The sequence below is a fragment of the Doryrhamphus excisus genome, linkage group LG17, assembly GCF_037039965.1.
Source record: "Doryrhamphus excisus strain RoL-2023G ecotype Guam linkage group LG17, RoL_Dexc_Guam_v1.1, whole genome shotgun sequence".
NCBI lineage: Eukaryota > Metazoa > Chordata > Actinopteri > Syngnathiformes > Syngnathidae > Doryrhamphus > Doryrhamphus excisus.
Genome location: NC_136373.1, coordinates 11,857,987 through 11,864,671, shown reverse-complemented (window position 1 = coordinate 11,864,671; position 6,685 = coordinate 11,857,987). Strand labels below are relative to the sequence as shown.

The following is a 6,685-nucleotide window of genomic DNA, read 5'->3' as shown; positions in this document are numbered from 1 at the left end:
AGCTGGGTGTGGGGTTGGCTGGCCAGGCAAAACAGAGGGAGAGACTCACCAGGAGGAAAATAGCATGGGGAGAATGGATCATGACAATAGCTTCTTAAGTTACAGCATGTACTTTTAAAACTCGCAAAAATGCAGCAAAGTTCAAAATGGGCACATGTTTCTGAATTGTCTTAGCTTCTAAGAGCCAGGCAGTTCCACTTGAAAGCTGTAGTAACCACAGAAATGGGTGAACGACTTTACCATCCGTCTCAGGCAGACAGGTTCATCGGCGACACACATGAGCAGCGCCAAAATCCACAGAGAGCAGGAAAAAGCACAGTTCCATCCACGACGTCTAGCTGTGTTACTCACAAACGTATGTACTTGCACGTATCTTGATGAACAGTTCCAGTAGTCACTTTTCTTCCCGCTGGTACACAGACCGAGTCGCCATCCAAACGTTAGCTACACGTTAGCAGGAGCAGTCCACAGCCACGAGGCGAAGAGAAAAAAAACTCCACAAAGCCGCTGCCACCAGTGTAACGCTGCCTTCACTTGCCTTAACTTGATAAGCTGGAATACTCACGGGCGTGGGTTAAGGAAAGCACGGGGACAACCTTTCTCCGTTTCTCGCTTACTTTAATCTCTTCATGGTCAGGACGACAACAACAACTTTGCACTCTCAACATAGCGAAAACGATTGGTCACTTTACATCCCGTGATCTCAACGATCCTTGAGCTTAAAGGGGAGGTGCATCAAATTATGTAGCACATACTCTTGAACTCTCTGGTATTTGAATTTCACCTTTAAGGAAATTAAATCATTTGTCTGAATAAGTCATAGAATAAAATAAAACCATCTGTCAAATAAAACAAATCTTCACAAAAAGAAATCTCATCTTACAGTAGGGATAGTCGGGAGAGTGGATAGTTGGGATAGGGGATAGTATTTATTCAACAGGTTCGATCAGCCATCTGCCCATTCCGAGGAAGGCGAGGAAGGCGGCGGGACCAGATGGCATCAGCTCCAGCATTAAGCACCCACCTGATGAAGACCCTGGAGAGGCTGGTCCTTGACCATCTCCGTCCCCTGGTGGGTCCTTTGATGGACCCACTTCAGTTCGCCTACCAACCTGGCACCGGGGTGGACGACGCTGTCATCTTCCTTCAGCACAGAGCGCTCCCTCACCTGGAGAAACCTGGGAGCACTGTGAGAATCATGTTCTTGGATTTCTCCAGTGCGTTCAACACCATCCAGCCAGCACTACTGACACGAGCTGGAGCACACAGGGTTGGACCTGCACCTCAAAGTGACAAAAGTTAACATCACAGTTTATGTTGTCATGGCAACATATGTTCAGTTCACTGAAATACGACCAAATATGGTTACAGCTAAATTCTTCCTATCTTCATAATCTTACCTAGCATCAAGCAGGTCATGAACCCATGTGGCAATGACAACACTTTTTAAATCATATGAAGCAAACTATTTATATAATATATATATAAACTTGACCAGCTAAACAGGAACTGAACTTCCAAGTTTTACCAGCTGCACTTAACGTGAACAGGTATGAAGTGCTTTGGCGTGTCCTTGTGACAATATGGACTGAGGGTGGGGACTGGAGGGGTGGGGGGGACTCAGCTGAGGTAGGTGAGGACCACAGACTGGATGGGAAGCCTGCAGACGGGACACAGCTTGTTCCTCTTCTTCAGCTTCCGGGCGCAGATGTAGCAGGACATGAGGTGTCCCGTCCTCCCGTGGACGATGCAGCCGTTTTTGGGTCTAACAGACTAACAGATGACACACGGGTCCAGGCATGAGTCTGGTAGGCGCCTATCCCAGCTGTCTTCGGGCGAGAGGCAGGGTACACCCTGGACTGGTCGCCAGTCAATCACAGGGCACATATAGCCAAACAACCATTCACACTCACATTCATACCTATGGACAAATTGGAGTAGCCAATTAACCTAGCATGTTTTTGGAATGTGGGAGGAAACCGGAGTACCGGGAGAAAACCCACGCATGCACGGGGAGAACATGCAAACTCCACACAGAGCTGGCCAAGGGTGGAATTGAACCCTGGTCTCCTAGCCGTCTGCTCGCTAACCACACGACCGCCGTGCCGCCGCAAAAAGTTCATATTAATCAAATATTACAAGTTAAATAAACTGAAAAGTCAGATAATGCAACTGGCAATCAACATCTTCTTCTTCTTGTCTGTGTTTCTTCTTGCTCCGGTCCGGCCGCTCCAAATTCGCACAACAAAAACATCAAATAACGGCAAATAAAATTTCATAGTACAGGGAAAGTGTAGCTTACACCTTTCCTGACACAGAGCAAATCTGTCTAGCATGTAAGGGTATTTGGATCAACAATACTATCTGCCCCAATGGCTGGACGACACACACACACACAAAAGGGATGGTAGGAATAGTGGATAGTCGGGATAGTACGGATAGTAGGGATAGTACGGATAGTACGGATAGTACGGATAGTAGGGATAGTACAGATAGTAGGGATAGTACAGATAGTAGGGATAGTGCAGATAGTAGGGATAGTACAGATAGTAGGGATAGAAGGAAAATTGGATAGAAGGGATAGTGGATTGTAAGGACAGTAGGGATAGTGGATATAGTAGGGATAGTGGATATAGTAGGGATAGTGGATATAGTAGGGATAGTGGATATAGTAGGGATAGTAGATAGTAGAGATAGTAGGGACAGTGGATCTAGAAGGGATAGTGTATAGTAGGGACAGTGGATCTAGAAGGGATAGTGTATAGTAGGGACAGTAGAGATAGTAGGGATAGGAGAAATAGGAGGGATAGTGGATCTAGAAGGGATAGTGGATAGTAGGGGTAGTAGAGATAGTAGGGATAGGAGGAATAGGAGAGATAGTATGGATAGGGATAGTACGGATAGTCGGGATAGTGGGTAGAAGGGATAGGAGGGATAGGAGGGATAGTACGGACAGTAGGGATAGTAAGGAAAGTGGATAGAAGTGATAGTAGGGATCGTGGATAGTAGGAATAATAGGGATTGTGGATAGGAGGGCCAGGGGATAAGAGGTATAGTGCGGATAGTGGATCGTAGGGATAGTGGATAGTAGGAATAGTCAAGATAGCGAATAGTAGGGATAGCAGGGACAGTATGGATAGCGGATAGTAGGGACAGTAGTGATAGTGGAGATCGTAGGGATAGTGGATTGTAGGGACAGTAGTGATAGTGGAGACAGTCGGGATAGTGGATAGTAGAGATAGTAGGAATAGTGGATATAAAAGGGATAGTGTATAGTAGGGATAGTGGATCTAGAAGGGATAGTAGAGATAGTAGGGATAGGAGTAATAGGAGGGAGAGTAGGGATAGGAGTAATAGGAGGGACAGTATGGATAGCGGATAGTAAGGACAGTAGGGATAGTGGGTTGTAGGGACAGTAGTGATAGTACGGATAGTGGAGATAGTACGGATCATGGCGATAGTAGGGATCGTGGCGATAGTAGGGATAGTGGATAGAGTTGGGATAGTACAAATAGGGATAGTGGACAGTAGGGATAGGAGGGACAGTAGAGAGAATAGGGATCATGGATAGGAGGGCCAGGGGATAAGAGGTATAGTAAGGATAGTGGATCGTAGGGATAGTGGATAGTAGGAATAGTCGGGATAGCGGATAGTAGGGATAGTGGATTGTGGAGACAGTAGGGATAGTGGATTGTAGAGACAGTAGGGATAGTGGATTGTAGAGACAGTAGGGATAGCGGATTGTAGAGACAGTAGGGATAGTAGATTGTAGAGACAGTAGGGATAGTAGAGATAGTGGGGATAGGAGAAATAGGAGGGATAGTGGATCTAGAAGAGATAGTGGATAGTAGGGACAGTAGGGATAGTAGAGATAGGAGTAATAGGAGGCACCACTCGGCCGACATGCTTCGTTCCAGCTCGGGGACATCACCTGGAGAAACAGGAAGGGGAGGAGGATCGATGGGGGGTAATGGGGGAGGCTCCTGAGAGTCAGAGGAGGACAGTTGGGACCCGCTTGTCCGCAGCTTCTCCTGCCTGGAACAGCAGGAGGACGAGGACGGCTGGGAACTGGACAGGAGGTCCTGGGAGTTGGGAGTAGAGGAGGCGGACTCGGAGAGGCACTGCGACTGAAGAGCCAGACTTTTTGCTCTCTTCCCATCCGGAACATCAACTTCATGATCCTTGGCATCATAACCTTCATGACACATCTATCCATCAGCCAAGGTCATCCATCACTTATTTCTGCTCAAACAGACTTCAACACACCTGCAGCATCTCTCACAGCTGATTGGTCCGTTGGCTTTGGGGGCAGGGCGATAGGACAGGAAGTGTCCTGCAGCCAATCCTGGCGCAATGTCCAGCAGCGAAGGCAATTTCTGGGGAGAGGCGGTCTCAACCCATCACATTTATCACAGCGCCAGTAATCCTACACACACACACACACACACAACGTCACACCAGGACATTGTGCATGTGTGTGTGTGTGTAGACCCACAGCTTCTGTGATCTCAGTGTCTTCAAAGGAGTCATCGTCTTCCCCCTCAAAGATGGTGACCTTGTACACCTGGACGCCATCCAAACGTCAGTCAAGGTTCTATGCCGCCAAAGAGCGTCGTGTCCTCACCTGGTCGTCTGCAGACAAGTCGTCTTCGACTCCACCTCGATCTCCACACTGAAGTTGTAGCTGTCGGAATTGGGGTCAGGGGGAGCTGTGAACTCTGACCTCCCAGACTACACACACACACAGGTTCAGTAAAGCACATACGGTGTGTGTGTGTGTGTACTCACTGCACTGTGAGAGTCTGATGATTGGCTGCTGTGTCTGTCCCCCCCACCTCCGAGCCCACCAATCACGCACCAGGATAGGCTGCCATCAAAGGTCAGGGAGTAGCTGTCTGACCTCCTCCTCTTTGGACCTTCCTTGTCCTCCTCATCCTCCTCTGATGCGTCCTCTTCCTTGTCCTCCTCTATGCTGTGGGAGGGGCCTGGGCAGGTCATGGGGGGGTTAGCCATATCCTTTCATGACATGTTAGGAGGTGGTGCTTAGTGAGGGCCCGCCCATCCAAAGGCTTGGGTTGGGGGACGTCACGTCCAGACAGTCTGCCCTTGCATGCTAATGTTTCCTGTGTGAGATACACCCTCGCCTTCTAGCAAAGCTGCTAGCAGAGCTGGAGCTAGCTCACAGGAAGCAAACAAGCCAACTAATAACCCACCACTGCTGCGGTCATGCTGTGGGAAACAGCGCCCCCCCAGGGTATAGTGACCACCCAGACGTGTAATCCAGGCTTTACTCACCTGTGCTGCTGCTTCTGAGGCTCCTCCTCCGCCTCCTTCTTGGTGTTGAGGATCGACTTCCAGCTTCCTAATTGGATGGCAATCACAACAAGACAGGACTAAGAAGCCAATCATGAGCTACTTCTTCCACTGAGTGAGAGTGGTGTGGAACGTGGCGGACATCTGAATGCTCCATCTGGCTGCTGGCAGTGGGTCCATCTAACTCTACAAGACACAAAGACATGAAATCCATGGAGTGTCTCTTCAGCAGCTCAGGAAGTCCTACCTTGGATGGGCACAGCCACCAGGTTCTTGGTGATCATGGCAAACAAAACCCTGGAAGATTGAAACCCAACGTTGATGTCATCTTCATCACCAAGTGTTCTCTGTGTCTCACCGAGGTTCTTTGACAGAGAAGCTGTCGACACCCAGCATGCGGCCCAGTGCGTCATAGCCGCAGTGCACGATGTGCTGTTGCTTCTGGTCGTACAGCTGCTTCTGGATAATGTACTGACCCAGGTAGAACATCACCTAAGAAGACATTTCAGCATGACATGATGTTGGGAACTTTGTCTTCCGAGCGCTCTAAATAATGCCCTACCTCCTTCATGGTGAAGACATCTTTGGTGGCTCCTGCCATCTGCAGCAAAGAACACAAGCTCTCCATGGGTCGAACCTGAACAACGAGCAGCGTGATAGTGAGCACCTAAGTCAAGTGTTGACCAGCAGTAAGTCATGGTCACACGTTGCCTTACCAGTCTGTGGTCGTCTGAGGTCTCCATGTTGTTTCTTAGCAGATATCAATAACCTGCACACACACATACAAAGAAAAACACAATTGTAAAAAGTCCACTTCCTGGGAAGCTCTTGGTGTCCCGAGTAGCAGATATCTCCAGCAGCAAGCCAATCCAATAGCCAATGATCCCCATCATCACCTTCTTACCAGAGAGTGCTGTCAGCGTCCATGATGTGCAAGAAATGCAAATAAAGTGCAGAGAGAGTGGACGAGTGCTGCAGCCTCCTCAGACCTCTCTGGAGGTCGGCCAGGGTGGCAAGGCCACACAGGAGGGCGGCCTGAAGGAGACCGGGCTCCTCTGGAGGGCGCCCAGGATGGCAGGCCCAGCGGAGGCCATGGATGAACCCTTCTGGGGGGCGGCCAGGGTGGCGGGCCTGACCGGGTACGTGGGCGAGGTGACGCCGGATCAGGAGGCGTGGCGTCCCGCTGGGCTTGGGCTTCCGCTGGGCCTGCCATCTGCCATCTGTTGGACATGCTAGTGCGTTGTGCTGCTGCATTGCATCTCCAATAAAATAAATTTTTACCTGCAATTGGGTCCTGTTCTCTGCATCCTGGGGTCGAACCGTAAAGCAATCAAGCCCGACCGTGACAAAGAGACCAGAGTTCAATCCCACC

The 6,685-nt window shown here is 49.5% G+C and overlaps 1 pseudogene; it reads right to left on the bottom strand.

Moving 5' to 3' along the window:
- Window positions 1-1,619: 1,619 nt before the first annotated feature.
- LOC144901969 (E3 ubiquitin-protein ligase Mdm2-like) lies at window positions 1,620-6,056 on the bottom strand (annotated as a pseudogene).
- Window positions 6,057-6,685: the final 629 nt, after the last annotated feature.